We start from the raw sequence: 25,495 nt of genomic DNA on the forward strand, positions 1-25,495 counted from the left end.
GTCAATGTAAATACTTACTCGACACATTTATCACGCCATTGAAAATAAGCCAAATAGGCTGTTTCCAAATGTTCATAAAAATTGTTCACAATTAAATTGGACGAACTGCAGGACAAACTACTTATCGTTAATTATTTGTCACAAATAACTGTATCCTGCTTTATCTGAAGCAAGGATCACTCGTCCTATAAACACACACAGGGTACAAATATTCTGTTTCTTGTTTATCCCCTCTGTTTCTATCTTCTTGAAAAGCGTCCTCTTTTAATCTACCCTGTTTCTTTTTTCTTCCTTGTACCACCCTCTTACTTTCGTCTCATTCTTCCGCGGGCTTTCTAACCGCGTGCAGACGAACGGCGCAAAACGATCGATTCGATCGCTGCTGGATTGCTTTTAACGAGTTTCCTTTCAGCACGGTTTATCGAGAATTGCGGCCGCTTTCGTTCGAACCCCAGAAACCGAATACGCCGGGGAAATTTCGACGGAAGATCTTAATTAAAGACGCTCGTCCAAAAAATGAGAGTCCATCCCCCGTCGTTCTTCGTTTTCTAACCACCTCAAATCGTCGAACTCAAGACCGAGATTGGTATTATCGCGCGAATGCGAGGGTTTCGCTATTATCATCGTGTCGTCGATCCTATTAACGATCGTGTATATAATTCGGGGAATGCCAGAATGTTCGTGCAATCGAGAGACGTCGCTCTTAATGGGATTGCTAACAAGATTCGATCGAGAGAAAGTAGCGTCGATTGGTTTCCGAGAATTTTGTTTGGCCAACGGGAATATTAATTAGCAATCATTTTGTCGGAAATTTCTCTTACTGTTAAAGGCCATTCGTGAAGCATTTGTAATAAAAAGTACGATTATGGGGAACAACAGGAATAGTCGTGTTAATGTTTCACTCCTCATGCGGAAAAACTTTTTGAAATGTCTTGCAAGATTTAGATCATTGTATTTTAGATTAATTTAGTCTATTCATTATATTCACGATAAATGTGAAATTGTATAAAATTATCCCAAAAATCTTTCGTGATTTGAATACCTCGAGATAAAATCTTCTTTTTATGATCCTTTAATTATTTGTTCCAGTCACGAAACTTTGCTTTTCGTGCGATATTCAAGCGTTATTCATACACTGGCCAATATGTGTTTACCTTGAACACACGTTATATCCGCAAATGTAGAATCGAATAGAATGAAATGAATTAAAAAACTAGAAATCCCATGGAAAATAATACGGAAAGAGCGTTGCAATCCTTTCAGGTACGGTTTATTCCCATTAGAATAATTATTATTTACGTTTACGGCGTAAAGCAAAGGAAAAGCGTTACGAAACGGTGAGGGCGCGTTTCTTTCTACACACGCTAATAATAATGATATATTAACGTTCACAAATTAGCTTTTTCGTAATTAAAATATATTTCCTGGGAATACTGACACAGTCCGCACGTGTATAAGATTAATAGGATAAATTATATTAAAACGGCAAATCTTCCTCGGGCGAATCGACGCTGCGAAAAATTCAAAATGGCACTGCTCTTTTCACGTTCGAGACGCGAACGATTTTGCAACCAGCCATATATTTATGTTTGTGAGAAAATGGAATATTTAAAGTTAATATTGATACGGGATATAGTTTGCTCAGGGTAAATACATGTTCATTGAGATCTGGCTTAATTAACAGCTCTTTTTTCGTTTCAACGACTCAAAATTATTTTCTGCCTCTCTTTCACGCCGACGTACTTCTTTCTCTCTTTCTCTTTGTCGCTTTTTACCTCTGTTTTTCTGTCTGTGGTTTCGAGCCGCGACACGCTGACGTGCGAAATTATAAATTTTCGAATGTTCAGTGTTTTATAACCCGCAATGCTCACGGCCGTCGTACAGTTTCGCGTCATTTATGCAATGTTTATTTCAATGATCGTATAGTACGCGCCATCGAAATATTTCCTACCATTTCGATCGCTGTTCCGTTTTTTATCTTGCCGGCTCATCAGTATTAACGAATTTTGCATGCTTCCACCGGTGTCCGAACAATTTAATAAATGTTTTGATTAAAACTCAGGTTTATGAAAAATATAGTACAATAAAAGCGAAAAAAAAGAAAGGTATGTAAATTGGGAAGTTAATGTTCGTTCATTGAAATGTTGGTCGAATAAAATTACAAAAACGACCGATTAAAAAATAATCAGAATATTATTCGATCGAATAACTTGGCTTCTTTCTCGGTATTTTCAGAGTTCCAAGCCGATTAAAATTTTTCGTGCAAATATTTTTGTATTCGGGTATTTGAATTCCATATGCGTCGACAATTAAAAATTATTCTATGTACGTAGAACGACAATTGTGTGACAGAGAATGATAGCGATATATCTCTGACTTAATCAAATATATTAAATTTCGTATCATTTAGTAGTACTTCCATATAAATTACAAAGATTATAAAAAATTTCATATTACGACAATGAAACAACGTAGAACTCGATAAAAAATGCTTCATTCGAAAACTAATAATACGTGCAAATATTTTTTCTGGACACTGTGCTTTTATTATTAATTTTGCCTCCATCAACACTTTCAAACATCACATTATCTTCTTAAATTAATGCTGATTGATTATGCTCGTTCTAGTAAGATTCTTCTACGATACTATAAAAATTGTCATTTACCTCGTTTACCATTTTCATTCCTTAATTACACCTCGTATTTTGTTGAACCTCGTTGAACCTCGTTGAACCTCATCCTGACGACTCCTGGAATTTTGCTCCCTCGTGTGGCTCGTCGTGTACACACGGGGAGCATGGTGGAGTAAACGGCGCGAGGTGTTCCAGCGGAAATGAGGGGAATGAAAGACGAAAAGAAATCGGTCGGAAAAGTGGAGCGCGAAGGAGCCAGGCTTTTAACGGTAAGACCGTGAAGGTTTTCAACTCGTCCGATGGGAAATTGACGCTCGCGCTCCAGAAGGAGGGGAAAGAAAGACAGACGGATAGATCTTCTCGATCGTGGTGCACCTGAGCGAACAAACGATAGCAGCGGAGGCAAGGAGAAAGTGAAAAAAGGAAAGGGGATAGACTTGACTAAAGGCAGCGGGAAAGGCCGTCTTTCCCGTTTTCAGATATTTAAATCCGTACTCGGAGCCGAAATCTCGAAGACAAGGGGGCGGGAGTGTTCGTCTGGAACCTTGGTGTATCTTGAGCGTTGTGCACTGAAAGCAAGCCTCGGTGAACGAGCAAAAGAAACAGGGAATGGCGAGGGGTTGGGATAGAGGGTTGGTCGGGGAGATGGGAAGGAAGGAAGAGCTAGTTGTTCAAGCGTAACGTGTATTCTTGTCAGGGTGAGGCCGAAAGACGTAGTGCTCAGACTTTTGCGGGGCCCTCTCGCGAGGAAACGCGAGGTGCAGAACGCGGTGCGGCTTCGAAAGAAAGATGGTAAACAAGAAGAGGCAAGGAGAGAAGAAAAAGAAGGAACGAAGGAAGGAGAAGATTCAGAACCTGCTTCCTAATGGTGTGGGTGTGCCGACGAGCAGAGGAGTAAGTTTTAAAAACATCCCGCCCAATACGCCTCTGGTGCTGGTTTTATCGTTGCCTGTTGCCCCCCTACCACCAAATACAGCACCACGAACGGTCTGTCTCGGCTGTGAACCCGTATCCGGCAAAGGCTTTTCCGGCTTGGTACCCGAGGTACTTGCGCTTCACGTACCGTTGCCCTGTAAATCCTACCGAAAAGCATCTGCTGGTATCAAGGAACACGTCCACCAGTGACACATGAGCGATTTCTTAGACCTCTGCGCGAGTAGGGCATGCAATTTTATTGCGACCTCTGCCAGCCACGACCTCGGTAGAAGCGCGGACCCGACGAGAAAATAGTACGCCGGCCTGGTGTTTCGCGAAGGGAATATGCAGGATTAATGGTCGAACGGTTTTCATTCGTGTAATACGAAGAAGAAGGAGAAAGAAAAACGCTGGATTCTCTATGAAGAATTTAGGTCAAATTTATGACTACTAATATCTAAGAATATTTAAAATTGAATTTTTTTATACAATTGTAGACTATAGAATTGATAATCTTTTAAATAGTACATTTCCGAACATTATACTAATAAATTACAATCAACAAATAATCTAGTTCGATTAAAAATACCATGTAATTATTATCTCAAAACTAGAAGATCACATTTACTGTCTCTTCGATCTGCAAATTAAGCATTGGAAATGCTCCGTGGTATTTTCACAGTTTTTCAATGGAGGAGGTCGCGTTAGAAGCTTCTCAACGTCGATCTGATATTGATGTAAAGACGTTTCCGATAGCCTGGCAGCGTACATCAACGCAGCTACGCCTCGCTTCATTCTTCGGCCCTTTTTGCGGCGCACTTTGACCGACAGGGGAAGATTGGATATTTCTTTCCGGAAAAGGTGCGCACCTGGCTTTTTCTTCGACAGCCAGTCGAACAAGACGCACGTACATCAGAGGAAACTGTGAGTTTCGTTCTTTCGCTAGAGGAACGCAAAATGTGCACACAACGACCTCCACGACGACGACGACGACGAAGACGAAAAGAAGGGGAAGGAGAAATGGTAACACGCGAAACATTCCATTGAAACATACATACATAGGAAAATAAAAAAGAAGAAAAAAGGAGGGAAAACGAAAGGGATGACGAACGTTGAGAGAAAGAAGGGTGAACAGTTTGATCGAGGGGGATGGATGAAGGAAAGAACAACTAAAAACAGCTCGATCTATCGACATCCTATTTCGTTTCCTATTACGTGAACGTCTGAAACACGCGATTTATTTGGTTTATTTTCATATGGAACGTTCTTTGGCACGATCTCAAAGGAGAAGTCGAGCCTCTGTACCCTCGCTTACGCCACCCCTGCAGCTTTTTCCTCTCCATCGCGTTCCCCATCTCGCTCCATCGTGTTCCCATGGACTGACGGTTTCTCACACACGATTACGATCGATCTGCACCGAACTAATATCCGAATTTTTGTAATTCCTTTTGCTGGATATATTGAAAGCGTCTTTTTATCGAACCAGTGGAAACGTACTCGTTCGTCCCTGTCTTTCCTATCTCGCTGTCTACCTCGTCGTTTCGATATTCACTGGATAATTGGTGCACGAAAGAACCAACGAACGAAAAGAGGAAGCTTTATCAAAGCTCAGGCGCGCGTCAACGCATTTTCCTTGTGTCTCTGCTTTTAATTCGCGTCAAGCAAATTATCATCTGCGAATTAGATCCAAAACGAACGTGGCTGTTTTGGTAATTAGAGACGAGAAAGTTTGAACGACGAGAATAAGTTTCTCCTCGTCGCCAGCACTACGCCCTCTTCATCTTGTGTATGTGAATGCACGAAGACACACAGACACAACTCCAACGAAATATTTCATTATTTGCAATTATAACTCTTGCGCTATGAACTTTCGTTCTTGCGAACTAGTCTGAAATAACCCGTGTTCCGTGCGAAACGCTCAGTTCCTACCTCCTGTTGCAACGTTTATGCTCGTTGTTCTGGTTTACATGGAGTGGCAGTAATTTTAAACTACTTGCTCTATGATGGAACAATCCACGCAAGGGATATCATTTTCTTGGGAAATTGGAATTTACTTTCTTCAATTGCTTCGTTATGCAAACGAATCTTGTATTTTTGATTGTACTCTCTGACGAGGACCGCCGACGATTATCTAAAAGTCAATATAGCCGGATAACAGGAACTCTCCTTTGGATGGGCCTTTTCTGCGTTAATGAAGTTCCTGAAACTAATGAGATTCGTAAGATTAAGTACGAGAATATATAAAATTTATACAATTTAAATTTATGATATGAGGAGAAGCATTTAACGTTAGAATTAACGAAGTAGTTAAAATAACTAGTTCATAATTTTTCAGAGAAATTTTATAGATCCATACCAATACAATTTTGCAACTTCTCTCATTTTCATTTCTTGCTGCAAGTTTTAAGTTTTAATTCCACAGTTAATAAGAAAAGCTTAGAACTTAACTAAAACTACTATTAACATTCAACTCTCAAAGTACTATCGATATAAAATGTAACTTTCTAATTGTTTCAAGATTTAAATTGTCTACAAACAAATAATTGTAACGTAAAATTCATACCGAACAGAGCTTCAATAACATTTAGCAACTGTACCAAAAAGAAAATCTTCATTAATTAACTTACAATCGTCGTAAAAATTGTACACGATATTCAATTTCAACTCGATCGAATAAACATCAACTCGGCGGAACAAACATCCACTAACGAAACCTGAATTTCCAAGCGTTCACATAAAGCGAAAGATTGCAGCGACGAAATCACTCGCTGCGATGCGATTCTTTTACGGCCGATGAAACGGCTCGATGATCACGTTTCCGCGTTTTATGGAATTATCACGGAGAATCGATGGCGTTGAATTTTATTTGGACATTTATGCGAGCATCGATGCGTGTAATCAGCAAAGTGCTTCGCGATACAGTCGTGCCATAAATTGGCACGCGACCATTCGATGTCTATTTAATCGTTACGAGCGAAGTAGAAGCAGTGAAATTAAATAGACATCGCGATAATGATAATAATAACAACGAAACAATTGTACATTTTAAGCGGAATGGCCGAAAAACATGGCACCCCTGTGTTTCGTAAACGCAGCATCATTAGTGTCAGCTGGCTCGTGTAAACGAATTCTATGCACATTTTGGCTACTGTCATTTGTTGTTGTTACATTTATTCTGCTCGGTAGGACAGATATTCTAGTTTCTCGTTTTAACGACTGAACAACGTTGTTACATTAAAATGTAATTTATGTAGGATCCACACCTTGTATAGGTACTTAACTCTTAAATAAATGTCTATGCTCAAAATGTAAAATAAATTGAAGGCCATTGTGTAGTCTAACAGAGACACGTATTTGCGTTAATTATTGCAATGCCGTGAATAAAAAAAGTGAATCTCTTAAGTGGACCTTGTAATTAGTTTAAATATATTATTTCATTATTGAAGCTTGAGAGCTAAAGAAAAAAAAATCATGAACATCAGTTTTATTCTTTTAGTTCTTTTAATATTTAGTGTATCGTCAATTAAAATGAATACACGTGAAAAGAATCCTACTTTTAATCAACCTCCTTTATGCTCATTTTTAATTGCTAAAGCTAATTGATTCGCTATTAATTTTCTTTCTATATACAAAAAGCTAATCTGATATAAAAACTACACGATGGAGAAATAAATATCAAAGATAAATAATATTCTACGCTTCACAAAGAACGAACGTATTGTTCGGTAGAAACAAAAATCCGTACTAATATAATTCTCGAAGCTATATTTGCAATATAAAAGTATTAAATTCATCGCACACAGAAGTAAAAATAAATCGATAGATGTTTAATTTAAAATTAATTAAGCAGAAACGTATAGCATATTGTTATATTGCAGCATATTGGTTGTGTAATGTAGATGAACTTTATTTGCGACGTCGAGTTTGAAGTCGAGTATTACTTCATCCACGTCTGACGCAAAGAGACGATTGAAACTTTTATTCTTTCAATGTGGCGCGAGAAGTAATTTCAGGGGTTGTAACTGTTTGGAACAAAGATCTCTCTGTGATGTGCAATCGTGTCGCCGGGGTAGAGGATGTAAAAACGTCGTTAAAGTTCGTTTTTGTAGAGTTGACGCACGATTTCAGGGAAATGGGTTAATAGAATCCCGATTCGAGCACGCCACGAGAACGAGGTCGACCGTTTAGTTTGCTCCTCGATTCCAAAGGAAGGAAAAGCTTATCCTTTGCTCCTTCGGAAAAAGATGCAATTAGCTCCCTCGTTTCTTACCTTCGAACTTATAATCGCATCAAATTTCCCATCGCGTGCTTTGATCCCGCGCAAAATCTTTAAGAATGAAGAAGAAATAGATGGAAAAAAGAGCTGAGCAAAGGATAATGAAGGATGAAGAAGCACGGCGTAAAGATGTTGCTTTTTTACTGAATAATCCGCTTTATAAAAATCCCTAAACCTTGTCCTATCATTTAACGAACTATTTTATCACCTTTATCTGATATAAGATACTGATATCTTACAAGAAAAAGTAGAAAATTGCGATATTTGATTCTGTAGTTATTTATTCCGGAAAATTTGTATAATATCCGAGACTGTAGCTATAAAGATTCTAAGTGTTACAGTTGAATATTCGCAATTTGATAGAGAAAATAATGAAGAGATGATTAAACTTAAAATTATATTAATCGGTTATATGAATTATACATACGATCGATCAATATATTATATTGCATTCTTCTTTTTTCTAGCGTAATTTGAATATGTTAGACACTGTAACCTATGAGACAAACATTTAAACCGATCAAGAAATTGATATAAAAATTGCGGAATATGTTAAATAAGTCCCGATCATTATTTCCGTATAAAACAATTAACATTATTTAAATTAGATATTATTTGAAATATATCTATCATAATTACATATAAAAAAAATGCAATATATTCGATATTTTCTAAAATCAACTGCCGTTAGTGTCAACGATAAACATTTAACTATCGCACGAGTATCTATTTATGTCGAAATCAATAGCAGCATTTCAAAGAATTTACAAACCGTGTCCTGTAATCGGTCAACCAAAAACAGGATCCTCCTCTTTCGTACCATAATCCAGTCAATTACATGGATTCCCACGGCACCGGTTGTTACCCGGTTCATTTAACCGTGTCCATTTCGCGCATTACATTTTACAACGAGAACATCGGTCGCGAGGTAATACCACAATTTCTACGATGATCCCAGGATTCGATATCAAACTGCTGGATATTGTAAAGCGTTTAAGGACGATTGCATAACCTATAAAGACGGCGCACGATGGCGTAGAGAGGAAAAGAGAAAAAAGAGGAGAGAGGCAAATAGGTTCGACAAAGAGGGCAGGGCGATTGAAATAGGAACTAAGACAGGAACAAGCGGAGAAGAAGAGGAAGACCCGGCAAAAAGGATGACGGAGGGAGAATGAAGAAGCGAAAAGGAGGGTACTCTCTGGAAGCTCTCCTACTGAGAAGCCAGACACCAGGACCGTGTTACTTCCAGGCCGCCGATGCCTTTTGATCTTTCAAAGTCTAGACTTTCTCCAGTCTTCTATCCTATTCGAGGCAGTCGTGCTCACCAGGAAGTAAACGCTTCGAGACCGACTTATCGAAACTTCACGGAACTGCGCTGATATCCGGTCGCTGTCTCTCTTGCCCTCGTACAAACCCTTTCGTTACGAATTATCCTACAAAGGGATCCTTGCTTCTCGAGGTAAATCGAAGCACAGCGCAGAAACTATTTTCCTTTTTGAGACTTTGTTCCGTTATATTTTTTTCTCCATCAGTCATCGAATCGATGAGAGAGTTACGAATAATACGTGGAATCGGATGGGTTTTATCTTCTTATCTACGAAGCAGGGAAGAGAATTTCTTTCGAAGACGATTCATGCAAGAAGTTGAAAGTGTATAATTTTGTAAAAGAGATGGATCACTAGGTCGTTTGTAGCATGTAATATACAATATACAGGGTGGAACAGAGCTTCCTTCTCTTCTTAGAACGAAATGATTCGATCTATGCAGCAGACTGTATGCCTTTCACTTTAAAAAATAGAATAAAATGTTTATGCATCTTTGCACTTAGGAAATAAATATAGTCACGAAAATGTGGTCCTGCTTGAACCATCCATCTTCTTTCTTTAATATTTTCCTCTAACTTCAACCAAGAAAGAGATACGACGAGTTACGTGACTCGCCCTATGTATAGGGATGGAAATAGAAACTGTGAGACGTTTAACATTGTAAATCTTTAGAGTTCGAGATCCGAAATTTGTATTCACGTCATCGCGAATCGGAATTCGCTTTGTATTTAATATCGATTTACTTTATGGCAAGTGGGAAGCATACGAAACTTTAAATCCGAACAGTTTCAGATTTCGATTAAAAAAAAAAAAAAAAAGAAAAATTCGGAGAAATAATTTCATCTTATATATATACTTTCACGTACTCCTCGGCCATGCAAATTTTTAATCAAGTAGAAAGTGACCAATCTGACGTTTTTTTATACGTAACGTAACACATATGTACATATTCACATTATGCACATTGTTACTCCATTAAAGGAGAATGTACCTTTAAGCAGAGTACATGATTTGTATTTCAAAGGCAGGACATTGATGGGTTTCGTTTTAAAAACTGTACGCTGCATGCATGGAAAATGAGTCGAAGGAGATACGTTTTAATCGAACGTCTCATCCGAACTAAACGACATTACGGCGAGAGAAATCGTTTGTTCAGTTTATTCAAACAACAGCATGATTTCAATAACTTCGCTCTTTTCAAAATCAGAAACAGATGCTATTTCCCAATCGAATGATTCATTTAGTATTGCTAGGCGTAGAGTCGCTTTTACAAGAGAGCAATGCTTGTCACTTTCTAGTAACTATGCTTCATTCTGTAATTGCTATTAACTCGGAAATACCTACGTGGAATCTGCTATATTGCGGAAATCTCCAGGAAATCACTTGCGCGTTCGTGCTTTTCTGTAAAAATGATATCGTTTTATAATATTATACTGTTGATGAATCAATTTTTCTAAATAGAAATAATATTCAAGATTTAAAATGAATATTTAATATTTAAGAACTAATGTTTTAAATTACTTTGTATAATTAAAGAATAAAATTATACAAGAATGTAGCAAAGAAATATGAATACAAAAATTGACGAGTTATTATATTAAGTTAAAACAAGCTGAGATATTATGTTCCCCTGTTGAACTGTTTAATACATCAAATTAAAATTAGTATGAAAGCATATAGCTTCTATTAAAAGTTTCTCCTTTGTTAAATAGATAAAGTTTTGAAAGAATAAAGTATCCCGTCGCAGGGTCGTAATTAAAGCATTCGTCTGTCATACCCACTGTTTCTCCCGATACTCTAGTCTTCAGTAACAAACAAGAAACAATTTTATTTTTTTTTCCGATTTTTTAATCAGATTCTACATCTCATTTTCATAACATCAATTTTTTGTAGCCATATGAAAACTCTAGTAAATAATAGAAAATTTAATACATTTATTATAAATAATTTAATACCCCACATAGTAAATTAAATGATGTGTAAATACATTATGCAATTATAGTAAGAGAAAATGAAAAATAAATAATACAGACAGCAGTTATAAAAGTTGGATCATCCGAAAATTGTATGCAGGCACTGTATTACCCTCTACAGTTCTACAGGACGACATTCTCTGTAATATTAATTCGAAACATTGCGATTAGCCTGCGGTTATCAAGCCTGCAATTATTAAACCAACGAGAACGATTTCTAGCACTTTAAGAAAGTCAAACTATTTAAGAATCACAGCCTCCAATCTGAAAAAAATTCTCATTGATCTTCTGCTTTAGGGCAACGATGCTCGCCAGTCAACCACCCTTCCTACTTTTACCCTTATCCATCCCCATCGCTGTTGCAGATGCTCGACGAATAACGTTCCTCGTTCACAGAGCGGTCGTATAACCCAGCTCGCTACTTACCTTCGACTTGGGTGAATTAAGCCAAGGGAAGTCAATTGGAAAAGTTTTTATTGGACTGCGTTTAGGAATTCCAGCGCGGCGCGCCATATCGTTTCGATACGAGACAACGCTACGCGAGCGTTCTCGTCCCTGAGCACGGAATATCGTTGACTTTTGCTCGATCGATGATCCTTCGCGTGTTATTGCGTCTTCTCGGTTTTCATAGGACTCCTTTTCTCCTTGATCACGTTTTATTTTCTTTTCTTTCGCTGTCGTATGCTTTACGAGCCGACACGTAATGGGCCGATTCCTTCGGATTACTCTCGAACACGATGAATCAACCGCCCTATACCGTTCGATTCTTAATAATATATCGAGAATCTTATGGCTGACTGAGTTCCCTCTGTTCGTTCGAAGAGAAACGACTCAAGCTAATTTCACTGATTCGATTCTGCTGGAGAAATTTGCCTTTTCTGAATCGGTTGCTGATTCCAGCTAGTGTGTATATTTACTTTGCGCGAGAAAACAAGAATGGGGGAGGAATGCATTCAGTAATTGTATTGTTGATGGATACTTAGTGAATGAAGAATATAGGGGAAGAACAGGACGTCTAATTTTTTATTTTTTTATAGAGGAACAGTTTTAAAATTCAGTACGTGTCAATACAAAAATTGTCTTTTTATTGTGTTTTTTCATATTCTTCAAAATGTTAAAAATATTGTCCGATATTGTGATAATATTAAAATGTGGTTTGGCTCAATAATTATACCCTTGGCATCCACAAAACTTCGTCGACCAATCAGCTATTTTTAAATCTTTCGGCTGAACCGATTGGTTTCGTTCTCAATTATGTCACATTGAAATCCTCCTCTTAACTTCTAACATTAAAACTAGAAAATCAACAAAAATATACTTGTCCTGTTTTTCTCCTGTGATTTCCAAATTATACAGGGATCAACAAGTAGAACCTACGATTTACCTACTGTTCAGAATTCATAATACAAAATATGTAGTTAGGTCAATAGTAATTTAACAGAAGTTTAACGAGCAACGAATTAATCGTTGAGCACCATGTTTAGAAACTAGGCTATTTATCGATCGTGGTCAGAATTAGAACTAGAAACGCTCAATCTTTATCAATTACTGTATCAATCACTGTCCAATAGCGAAACTTAGTTTCAGAACCTTTGGGAATTAAAACCTTTGCTTCTCATAAACAAATCCGTCACCTAGCCTAAATCATTCTTCCCTATATCTTCTTAGTTAAAAAAGAGAGAAAAACATTTTCGACACAAAATGGGAAATGTGAAAAATTTTACGGAGAATAATCACTTGGCAACACGTTGTCTTGACAAAAGATCGGTCAACAAAACCCGTTCACGAATCGTTTCGCCAATTCCCGCGACTTCATTCGTCATCGTCGATACACTGGTGGATGGTCAAAAGGCTCGATATTTTGGCGATGGATATTTTTCGTGACAGCCACGATGTTGGGTAAACAATGAGAATTCACAGTACGGGCGTAGTTTTCGAAAAGGGCCGCGCGAACAGGAAGCGAAGCAGGAAGCGAGAGCGGTCGCGATGGAAAGAGGCTCTCGAAAACCAGACTGGCCGACATTTTTTCTCCTTCCCTGTGTCAGTTCGATAGGCGCTTTATTGGATTTTACGAAAAAACACTGCAGTCGTTTCGGGATCATCCGTTATAATTTTATTATCGAGGCTCGCGCATCAAAAATAGCCGAAAGCAAGGGAACGTTTGAGTCCTCTGGTTGATTGTTAAATACATTCAACGTAGCCAGCGGCGCTATTAAATTATCCTGGTCACTGTGTAATTATATGGAATAGTTGTTATCTACCGCGAAAAAATCGATGGCGTTGCTATCTAAGCCATGAACGCTCTTTTATCATCGATGATCGAACGTTGCAACCGTGTTGGTTCCACTTTCCACACACGCGTGTACGTTTTATCTAGTCGATTAACACTTGATCGATCGCGAATCTCGAACATAAATGAATTTTCGCTGAATGGCTACTTTTGTGTGATGAACCGTACTGTTTACAGTTCAGAGCGAAACAGCCGGTTTCGCCTGGTTAGCGAACTGAAATTAAAACTCTATCCCGACGGTCAATTATTACTATTAAAGCGTGAAACTCGATCATCGCAAATTGTATTTGAAATTTTTGTTCCATACTGTTGGAATCGAGCAATGTCGGGTTGCTTGTTAATTTGATTTCTGTCGATGACATTTTGGATTATTTCTAAATAATTTCAAAATGCAAATTAATCGATATAAAGAAATTAATAAAGGCTGTATTCTGAATCAACTTTTAGTTCTATAATTAACGTACACAAATATATATCATTACAATTTGTATAGCTATATAAGTAATATCCTATAATTATACACTTGCGTTTATCTTCCTCCGCTTGTTATGTCTTATACTCAATACTACTCAAAATTCATTTTTATGTCGTTTTTGGAATATGAAGTGAAAAATATAACTGGAAAACTTTTGCATACTTAATGCTTACCTAATCCAGATTTGGAAAAAATTAGGAAATTATTAAGAAATACGAAGGGTTGTTAGTTTATTTAACACTTTGTATTAGTTGAAAAAAGTGCTCGATGCTCATAGATCAACAACTTTAGCGAAAATCTATAAATATGGTAATTCACATCGAATATAAGAGTTCTATTAAACCCAGCAACTATCCAAAAAATTTCAAATGAGACTGCACACACACTCTTCGAAAATAGGCAACAAATAGAAACATGCAGTTCCACTAGCTCGAAAAAACCGAACTACGTTCTAAAAATAGGGTAGTTCAAGCGAAATTCGCAATTAAAAGACTTGAACGTCGAAAAAAATCTGTGCTCTGGACTATATTGAATCAAAACGTTCTCGATTCGCGTATCTGGGAATCGTTTATGTTCCAGCGCACGCGAAACGTCGCCGCAGGCCTGACGAAACATTAATTTCAACGTACCGCGGAAAAAAAGCTCGGCCTTAGACTACGTGACCGTGGCTCGTCCGGCGAGTTGCTGACGACAACGACAGGGTTAAACTCAGCCTGTCAACCGGCCGTACGCAAAAATAAATTTGCTAAAATACGGTCGCCTGGTCTGGCGGTTGTTTTAAACGGGCCGGAATTTCGGGGAACGTTTTACGACCCGTAAGCGATTCGATATTTGTGAAATACGAGCAATGCGGGACGCGTACGCTGCGCGCAGATTAAAAAAATGAGCGACGGAGCCTAGCGTGGCTATTTATTAAAACCGCAGGAGCGGAGGAGACGTAGAAAAAAAGAGAGAGGGGAGAGAAGATAGAGAAAACAAAACAGAAAAAAGATGAGACAAAAAACGGGTGGAATTTTATGAAAATTTCCGGCAGCTGGAAGCGAGCGAGTTAGTGTTTGCGTGGATGAAAGTCACTGAGCGAAACTGCTGGCGTCATCGTAACAGTGTCAGTTATTTGTGGACAAACAACAACTACTGCTCCTTTTATTAAAGATCAAACGATGATATCTGAACGTCCAGGTTGACGTAAGCATCCCTGATGCTGACATTTTATTAAAGACGTCTGTACGAATGAATAATCTAGATATTATGGAAATAACTCGTTCCTCATGATGGCTACTACTTTTTATTTCATGGATGTGCCATTTGTGGAATGTGGCTTTGAATATGTTAAATGTTTGGGGAAAATGATGGAGTAGCTTGAGGTAGACGTAAATTGATCAATTTACATGGCTTACTTTATCCAGTATCTTGCGCTATAAGGCATGTACAAATGCAAATGAAACAACGGATTTATAATGAAATAATTATAAAATGAAGACTATAGAAAATAGAAAAATGGGTAACTTAATAAATGAACCTCTTGCAATTATTTTAATTTTATCGTTCAATTCTAAAGAAACGAATGACTTAGGTAATTCAATAAATTCCTTTACCACGAGATGACATAGACAATAATGAATTCTAAAAAAAATGTTAAAAAATTCTTTTTCTTATATTTAGTTTTTTAATTATTGTCTGTAATATCATCCTTTTCCATACGTTTTCCACTTTATGTAATCGCTAAATATGGCTTCTTAGATATTCGATTTAAGCACAAGATAGTCATCGCACAATCCTATATCTCCCTCTAATTCAAATCCATGTTCCTTTATGCAAAATGAAAATCCACCACTTCATCACTTCGAACGTGCATAAGTATCATCGATTAAAACCACCGAATGGATCTTTTTATACAAACGCGCATTTGTCGGTGGACCCGGGTTGCTGATTTATGCATCGGGACGGAGTTAAAGCGAAAAAGGTCGGGCCGTACGGGGCCAGTCATTCATAAAATTGATCAACGCGGCCCGAAGAGAGTAGCGCGCCATGCACTAGACAGGCTGATTGTAAATTGTAAGCAATTTCGTAATTGCGTGGACAAAGCAATTAAGCCATTTGACTGGCTACGCACGGGCAAAGTGCTCCACGGCAAATACATCCGGCTGTGACGATATAACCGTGCAAACAGCGGACGATAATGCAATTTGGATAATACACGGCGTTTGCACCAAAACGTCGGCATCGCGCTTGTGCAGGTGAGTAGGGAAACACGGGTGCGAAACACATCGCCTACACGCAACCAAATCGCGGCCAGCTTGATGAAATTCGACAACTGCAAAGAGTCGAACGTTACTTCGTTATTGCTATGGTTCGATGGAGCTTTACAAATGTCTGCGAAATGTTTCGACGCCTCTAGATACGACTCTGTCGGGGTTAATACGGTGCATTAATCCTATTAGTAGGATATTCGTTGCTTTGTTACGGATAATTGCTTCGATCTGTTTGGTGGACCGTGGAGACGCTTGGGATCTATCGCTGTTGCTATGGTAATCTTGTATCCGCGCCTGCATTTTGGTGATCCAGTTGCGTGTATGTAGTATTGCAAGAATATTTTCTGTAATTTCGTATGTAGTTTGGAAAGTTATCATGGGAGCAGAGTAGCAAAAGAAAAAGTATGAATTGATAGGAATGAAAACTAGAGACACTAGTTGGTCGTGAATGAACGAAAAGTAAACGTTATAACGTTTATCAATTGATCCAAGATCGAGTAGGTACTTGTAATAGAAATTGATTATCTCTTAATTTTAAAAAGTCGTATAATGAGATGTTACGTTATTCTATTATTTTACTTCAACAAGACACTACTTGCGAATCTATTAAACCTCAAATTTCTTTAAGTAATTTAAAAAATTTTATTTTTTTATGTAATGCAATTAAAAAATTAATATAATCAATTTGGTTTTTCAGACGCTCATAGTTCGAAATGGTTCCTGACATACAGCGTATCAATATCAATGGACCAATTAAATGCAAATTGAATCGAAATACCCATTATTCAGCGGGTGATTTTCCATTCCCCATAAAGGCTCTGCTTTATTATTTTCCCATCCTCTCGACGTTCTGTTTAATTGATCGAGTCGAAACGTCTTCCTTAATTTCGCGGCAGAATGACGATGGACGTCGTCGTCAAGGATCCAACTTTTCATTGTCACAATTTTCTCACCAGATTCGGTTTATCTCGGTTTCAACGACACGAAGCCTCGAGAAATGACCCATAAAATTGAACATTTCCCTGATATGGATAGTCACATCGAATACATATGGGTACGATCGCATTCAATTGAACGCAACAATCCTTTACCTTCGTTTGTTATTAGAATGATTTCCGATTTTATATAATTCAAGAAAATCGTCATAACAAAACAGACTCGTGTTTAATGAAAAGTGGAAAGAAAAATTTTCTGTGATTTTACACAATTTAATTCGTAATATAGAAGATTAACAGGATTCTGCAACAGATCGTAATAATTTCTGAAGATCATATGACTGAATTAAAAAATCAATTCAATTATTTTTACCAAAAGATCGAAAACATGACACACTGAAAATACAATTAAGAAATACGAAAGATTAAATAAATACGTATACGTTATAACATACAGAAGATATAAAATATTGAAAAAACATAGAAAAATTTTTACAAACATCATGAATAGACATCAGAAAATGCTACATTCAGTTGTTTTATTAACAGATTTTTTAGAAATAGTCGTGTGCTATAAAGCATTCAGCGTTTGATTTTAACTATTGAATAACAAACATACAGAGAACAATGAAAAAGAAAACAATAAATGAGAACAAGAAGATAAAACATATCGAAATCCCAAAAGCAAATTTACACACACCATTTTTATTCAATCGTAGTTCCTTCGTTAAAATTGCTTCTAAGATCGACAACAATGGACGTAGAAGGATCGTAAACGACGACACCCTACACGCGATTCCAGGGGACAATTTTAACGCAAATGAGAAATTCTCTCTCCCGTTGAGCGATAAACAATCTAGATAAAGGATTTATGACCGCTCGAGAAACAGCTGCCATAAAAGTCTCGGCCTGTTTCCAATCTGTCAACCTGTTTCCACGTTGATCGAGAGAGAGGACCGATCGTTCTCTCATCCCTCTCATCCCTCCTCTCCCTATTCTTTTGTTTTCGTTTTGATACCATTGCCTCTATGGTGGTCGTACGTACACGTCGCGCGACATTCTGTTCGCTAGCAATCTCAATATTGGGTGTCGTCCATAAGTTTCAACTAGAAGGAAGGCGACCTGCTTCGCGTTTGCTTTCATTTTCGTTATTGAAAACACACTTTCTCTTCGTTTCGTGTTTTACTTCCCTTAATGGCTCCTCGTTAATTAACCCATCGCACTTCCAGTTTTATTTTACCAGAGGATTTTTTCCACCCTTTTTTGGGTACTTTCTTTTTTACATATCACACGTCTATTTTGAATGTGGCACTACTTAAACTGATTTTTCGGGAAAAATTATTGACAAGCTAACAAGAAGATTATTTATCAAATACATAATGTTGCCAAGAAAAAAAGTAAACTCTAGGACGCAACGGTTAAATATTATTTTCTTGATTTTCTATCACAACCTTTGAAATCACAGTTAGATTTTCTGGCTGAGTTCTCTTAATGGTTTAATATTTTAGTTTAGATGGAAATAAAGAATTATGTAGTTTTTGACGATGAGTTAAACTATCTTTCACAATTAATTTAGGGAGCTAATTGTTATGCAACATAGGGTCATTAAAAATAAAATAACAAATGTCAGCTATGTCACTGTTAATTATAATTGAGATCGATTAAAGGTTTAATAGTATTGCTGCATATTTTGTACATGGTTGTATGTACTAGGATATTGAAGCGATTTAAAATGATTGAAGCAATTATCAATTATCATCTCCAGTATTGCACCATTATTTCATTCTACTGCATAAGACATATCAGATTATATTTAAAATACAAATTAAGAGTATAAAGAAACAAAAACATTTATAATATCACTGACAAAAATCTGTTAATATAAATCTTTCTATTTCTATATTTTCTTCTTTCCCAACAAAAGCTAAACAAAAGAGGAAATTCATAATGCATTAAAAGAAATTTCTAATACTTTATATTTCCTTTTATCGAAAAGATCCAAGAAACCTAATCGCTTTCAGTAGACTTAACTTATCTCTTGAATGTCTTCGATTCCGATTATTTCTATATTCAATTGTTCGTAAGGAACATTAGAAAGCGTAATCAGACATTTTCCTTGCCTCGTGGTTCTATAGCGGTCAATGGAAGATTCGAATCGGGAGAGACTCATGTTCCTTGTTGTTCCTTGGACTGGCAACGTTGTTTTGGGTTGCTAAGTTCAAAGGTAAACAAACTCCGGACAAAACATTATCGTTGTTATTTATAATCGTCAACCGGAGTTACATTTGAGCTTTTTGTAATACCACCGGTCGATACAAATAGACGAACATGCTCTCTAGGACAATCATTGTAGCGAGTCCATAGACAGTCGAATAGCGAGCGTAGAGTTGAACAGCAGCATTGAACAATCGACGATACAAACGGCATACACTATTTCTGTACTTGTATTTAAAGTGATTTTAATATACACTGACTATTACAATTTTATCACTCGTCTCTTTAATAAACCAACCAACACGTTTAATAAACCACGTCAATTCTACCAGATAAGGGTAAGTCAAGGACGTTGGTTGGTTGCACAAGGAAGATTGGAAACAACTCGAATTCCCACGAGACAAATTAAAGTGCACGGTTCCTCGTGCGTATTAAGGAAGAACTATGGCGTGTACAGTAATGGACGTTTAAATTATGCATCCCCAGCGCCCTTCCCTTGTCCGTGTCACCGAGCTAATTAGTTATTTATACATTCGAGGCGGGTGTGAGTCGGTATCAATCATTAAAGGTGGGGATCCATGCCGGGAATGGAAGTTCTACGCCGAGTATTTAACTTTGAATGAAAGTGAGCTTCATGACTGAGCGATGAACGGAACTGGCCGGAAGCAGGATGAAAGATGGTATCGAGATGTCGCCTGTGATACGCGAATTTAAAGGACTTTCTCTGGAGAATGGTAGTCCACGAAGATGAACGACAGAAGTTCTTGGGAAAGGTCGAGTTCAGTGTCGATTAATATTGTGGTGGTACTTATTATACATAGTTTTCGCGATCCTGATGGTATAGAGTTATTTTGTTCCAGATATTTTGAAATATTAGGTAATTCAATTTTTAATTTTTGTATTCACTACGGAGAAGACAACGAACGAGTAACTTGTTTAGACGAGAGTTGCTTGTTTCATATTTGCACGTCTCCAAAAATTGAATGAATTTAGGAAATAATTGTAATTTTAATTTTTATGTCTGGAACACAGTCTCGATCTAACGACAAAAGACGACAAGATAATGAACAAAATATTGAAACTAAATATTACACAGTACAATTAACGATTACTTCACTTTTCTTCAAACAAAAGAAGACGATAGTAAGATACAATTGGGTCGAAAATCATTCAGAAAATGCAGCAGAGTTAAGACGAGGTACTTTAATAAGATGAGTGTATATATCGTAACTTATAAATTAGCTGGTTTGAACAATATAAATTTAAATATCTATAGTATCTTTTAAATATCTAAGTATCTATAGTTTCGTATTAATCGAGTAAATATTAACCCATCAGAGTCGAAAGTAAAAATTTTTATATTTTATCTATGTTCCTACGTTACATACACGCATGCAAGCATTCAAGGGTGGAACGTAACAATGTGAAGTTGTTAAAAAACCAATTATCGTAAAAGCAAATAAAATTACTCACTTAATATACGAAAACGTTCCAGGCATATTTTCCAACATAATTCAGCGAGGAAACATTGGAAAATTGTTTCATTAAATATATGAAAAATGTGTGCGAATTAATGCAATTTAAATAAATACCCCGAAAAATGAAATTAAGCGCGAAATTGTTCAGGCACGCAAAGTTTTCAATTTATTTCGAACGATTTGTATAAAAGGAGTTGAACTCTTTTTTCTCCTTTGTTAGATATATGTACAAATATAATTTTTCTATATCCCGGAGCAAGAGAAATATATGAAGCGGTGAAGTTTCATCGACAGTGGCTGGTAGTCCATTTCATTTACAAGGTGGTTCTCATCTGGTACCACAAAAAACTGGCACGTATGCCACGTGGGTTACATTTGCACCACGGATCGTAGAGAACGAGGGTGGGTCAGCCTCATCATTAAAGTAAGGGTGGAAAGGAGGGCAAAGAAAAATAGAAGAGCTCCGCTACGCTTTGAGCAACTGTTTCACATGCTGTGAGTGTCTTCGTTTGCTCTCGTGTTTCTACTTGCACTCTATCGTTATTTTTCCTATTCTTCGCCTTCTTTTTACTAACTCACCTCGCCTTCGACTTTTTCTTAACTCTCATCCTTTATCCTCCGGATGTCGATACAAACGACCATAAATGTTCATAAAAGTTCCAGAACATATTTACTACATCAGTTATAGATGATGTATCCTTTAAGATGTTTTAGTTGTTACATCTCTTTCTTGTATTTGATAAAAATACATATATTGTGGCTAAAAAATGTATGTGCACACCATTCTACTTATTATAGAATCTGCATAACAATTAATTACATTTAATATTAAAATAATGATACAGTGAATTTCGTATCGTACGGTAATATCTTCATGTGACTACAGAAATTTGATACTATGGAAATGAAATGTAGGATTTGACTAACAAGATGGTTCATTGGAAAGTAAGAGCAAGTGCAAATACCTTTTCTATGTAGTGACTGTATCTTTATTATTTAATGGAAGACTTACAAAATGTCCTTGTTCTAAAATTATTTGCACATTAAAATAGATAAGCAATAAGATAAGATCGAAAGTTACCGGGGATTCTGTCCATTTTGAGATCATAAATCATTTTCTTTCTATTTTGAAAAAACGTATAGCGAAATTCGATACCTTTTTTCTTTTAAAACTGCCGCTCCAAATCATTGATTTCTTGCCAACTAAGGAAAGTTTTAGTCTTTTAACCGAACTTTTTTATTTACTTTCTTTCCTGATTCGTGGAGTCGCGCACTCCAACTTCTACTTGATCTATCGAAGAGGGGAAGTGAAAAATTAAGAAACCAAAGCACGCTCTGCCGCCTATTACCGCGAGGTAAACATACGGCTTGTGTACACGACTGGAATATCAGGTAGTTTGTTTTTGAAAAAAAGGAAGAAAGAAGAAAAAAAGGAAATAGCCGGTTCCGATATCCCTTCACGGCCGTAAAAGGACGACGTTGATCCTCTGATCGGATTCTCCGCTAATCGTGTTCGCCCACTTTCTTGTTTCAGACCCCGCCACGTCGCCGATCGAATTCTTGGAAACTCGAATTTCCCCCGTCTTTTGTGTACACGGAATGGAAAATCCAATCGGGAAGGGTCAGAAAGGTTAACAGGTTGAGAGTCGAGATCTGACGTTATTGAAATAATGAAAACGATGTTTCAGTTTGAAGCAGGAGATATATTCCGTCGGACATAGAGTCTTCACAAAGCAAATTTATATTTTGATAAATGAAAAACGAACCATATTCATTCGAAAACCCTGATTTTATTAATTCCATATTCCGCGTTCTTATCCAAATGGACCGAATTAAATTTATCGAAACACGAGGATTAATTAATTAAAAGGTATTCTTTAGCATCCAAATGAAAATTCAGTTAAATGTCCTAAGTATATATACATATACATGCCAATACATGTTGTCGTAGATATCTTCCACGTGACATAAGACACAAGATATCCATTTTACATTTAACGAACCTGTTTCATTTATTGTATAAAGTATTAAAAATTTATCTATTTGCGAGTCTAGAGAGAAAACTTGGACGACATGAATTTATTTATCTTCAAAAAGTACAGCGTAATGTTTCGTATACTCGATGGAATGTTTGATATTACACGCAAGAAAAGAATAAATCCAAAAAAAAAAAAAAAACAAGCACGCAAACGTGAAACAAATTCCGACAACTTAAAAAATAATTAACCTTTTCAAGATCCAAACGAAACTAAACGAAGCACAAGTAATTATTTATCCTAATAACAGTTTTCACGCGTCATTTCATTTTTTCCTTAAAGTAAAATCCCACTAAAGAGTCACGTCTTTGCTGATCGTCTATTTCATATTTCCCTTTTATTAACCCCAATATGTGATTTCCCTTCTTCCCCGTCATTCTCCACTGGTGAGTCTCGTAATCCGACCGTTTTTCAACGTATCATCTGTCAGCTAGGCTGAATGGCGTCACATTTTCTCTCCGTACCATCAAATCTGAGAACGGTTGCATTAGATTCACAAACATTTACCGGTTGCGTCGGTTTCCCAAGAGGGTTGAGGAGGAACAGCACGCTACGATGGACACGGGGAAGTGCAATATTGAATTCCCGCAAGGCCTGCGGGGTCGCCGCTCTTCAACCCCATTCCACCCCCTTTGCCGTGCCTTCTGACAAATCTACGTCGTGGGGATCAGAGCTCCGTGCCATCTATATAAATTTAATAACACAAAATGACGTGACCTCCGGCTTTAATACTGTTTTTCCTCTTATACTTCCATTTCCAACGCATCGATGCTACAGACTCTGAACATTCTTCCACATCTTTCCTTGCCCCTTTCAGCCCCCTAACCCCTGTTTCGTGAACACCACACTCGTAAAACTGATTTGAGATATATGATCGGCAGTAAGAAATTGCTTTCTCGACCACAAAGTTAGCCGTTTGACGAAATGACCAGGGCTTTGGAGCGATTCTAACGATCTCAGATAGTTTAGGTCCTGCGTGGTTAACGACTATTGCGAGGATTTCGAGTCAAATAAATTTGAGATGCTTTTTTTTCGCCGAAAATAGAGCGCGAACTCTCGGGAGCTGGGGCAATTTTGACATAAAATGTACTTTGTACTATATATGTATATTTTATGTTTATTACTCCCTAAGCTACTCTAACGTATTATCATTCCGTTAAGCAGTTTTAATTTCTAAGTGAATTTTATTGTTAAATGTTATAATTATGACCGAGCTTTCGCTGAACGAACGTGAATCAATTCATTTTTCGCCTTTTTTAGTCGAAATGAAAAGAAAAGATAGTGAAAAACTAATCCGATGGCTTTATTATACGAGGACTCTCTTTGTTTCGGATTTTTATTTTAATACAAAGGAATTTTCTACCTAACGTATGTGAAACGATGTGAAAGTGGAGAAGGATAATGTAGCAGCCAGGCTATCTTTTTCAAAGACCTGTTCAAAGCGGTTCGATCGGGTAGACGATGCATTTCGACTCGTTTCCGAGAAATTTAGTGGACGATATTGCAATCTTAATTTAAGTTATGTGATTTGACTGTACAGTTTCATAAATCTTCTGTCGAAAAACAGATGGAAAAGATTCCAATTTGAAAGTAAGAAATTGACTTTATATTGCGCATGTTCTTTTAGGATGTAGCTGTTCTCAGAAAATTTCTTTTATTTCTAAAGATAAAATATTCAGATGAAATAGTAATTGAATTTTAATAACAATAGAAGAAAATTGTAAAAATAATATTCAAAGTATATCAGTGGTTATTAAATTTTATAAAAAAGACAATTTTAGAAAGGTAGACATATTTATCTTGTCGTAGTGGTTCTTTGGAAAATTTCTCTATATCGGTAGCAAAATTAGGAACATCGTACATCGTTAATGGATATAAAACATAGATTATACCAAACAATTTGAAAACATGATGGGATAATTTTAGATCATGCAGTATTCATTAATAGAATAAATAAACGTTCCACAAAATTTCGTAAAAACTAGATCAAAATAATGATGAATGTCTGAAATAGAATTTTTGCCCCAGTTTCTCTATAAATGATACATGTTTCCATTTTCTATTTCGATGCAAATTTGACAGCTCCATAAAAGAGACAGAAATTCTACACGTCACGATATATAGTATCCTGTACTACACAATCGACTTCAAAACAAGGACATGTATTTATTTCCGGATAAATTTAGAAAAATATTGATAGGATAATTTTCACTTACTTTAAAGAACACTCTATATTTCCCAATTATTTCACTTTCTTTCAAATTATTTTTTACATTTCCATCACATTGTATCTTTTTCCTGGAGAAACACATTCTTCCTTAATCAGTCATCGATATTAAATAATTCAACAGAAACGTGATCCTGCTAAAGGATAGAATTCCACAAGAAAATACTTATTGTTCTTCAACGTTTAAATTTCACTTAACGTTCGATGTTTGCAGAGTTCGAAAATCGATTGTCTATAATAAATACTTCCTCTCGGCACAAATACTCGGGCTTGCTGAAGGCACGATGTAATTTCTCACCACGTCCTGAACGCTATAGATTATTTTATGTAAATACGGAATCGAGAGTGGTACTTGTTCATGCTCTGTCTTCCTCTTTATCGCGTGGCGCTTCATCAATGCTCTCTCCTTCTTTTCCTCTTCTACGCCCACCCTCTTCTTTTCCATCTAGCCTTTATTAATTCTTCG

Source organism: Bombus fervidus, chromosome 1 (genome assembly GCF_041682495.2).
Source record: "Bombus fervidus isolate BK054 chromosome 1, iyBomFerv1, whole genome shotgun sequence".
NCBI classification, from domain to species: domain Eukaryota; kingdom Metazoa; phylum Arthropoda; class Insecta; order Hymenoptera; family Apidae; genus Bombus; species Bombus fervidus.